Source organism: Fulmarus glacialis, unplaced genomic scaffold, assembly GCF_000690835.1.
Source record: "Fulmarus glacialis isolate BGI_N327 unplaced genomic scaffold, ASM69083v1 scaffold17974, whole genome shotgun sequence".
In the NCBI taxonomy this organism is placed as follows: domain Eukaryota; kingdom Metazoa; phylum Chordata; class Aves; order Procellariiformes; family Procellariidae; genus Fulmarus; species Fulmarus glacialis.
This window is the reverse complement of record NW_009208869.1, coordinates 6576-6849: the sequence shown is the minus strand read 5'-3', so window position 1 is coordinate 6849 and position 274 is coordinate 6576.

Below are 274 nucleotides of genomic sequence, written 5' to 3'. Positions count from 1 at the left end.
GCAGCCTCTGGGCTCTGCCACTGATCCTTTGGTGGGGTGGCAGCCCTGCCCTCACCACCCACCCAGTTCCCTGGTCTGCAGGTGCCATCTCTCTCCCCAAGCTAGGGCTCCCTGTGCAGCTGGGGGGGGTCCAGCTTGAGGGGGCTGCCAGCATGATTGGGGTAGTCGCTGTGAAGGCCAGGCAGGGCACGGAGGGGAACCGGCCACCTCTGTCCCCTCGCCTTTTTGCTGGGGACTGGTGGCAGGGGGCAGAAGGCAGACTGGCACCGCCGCC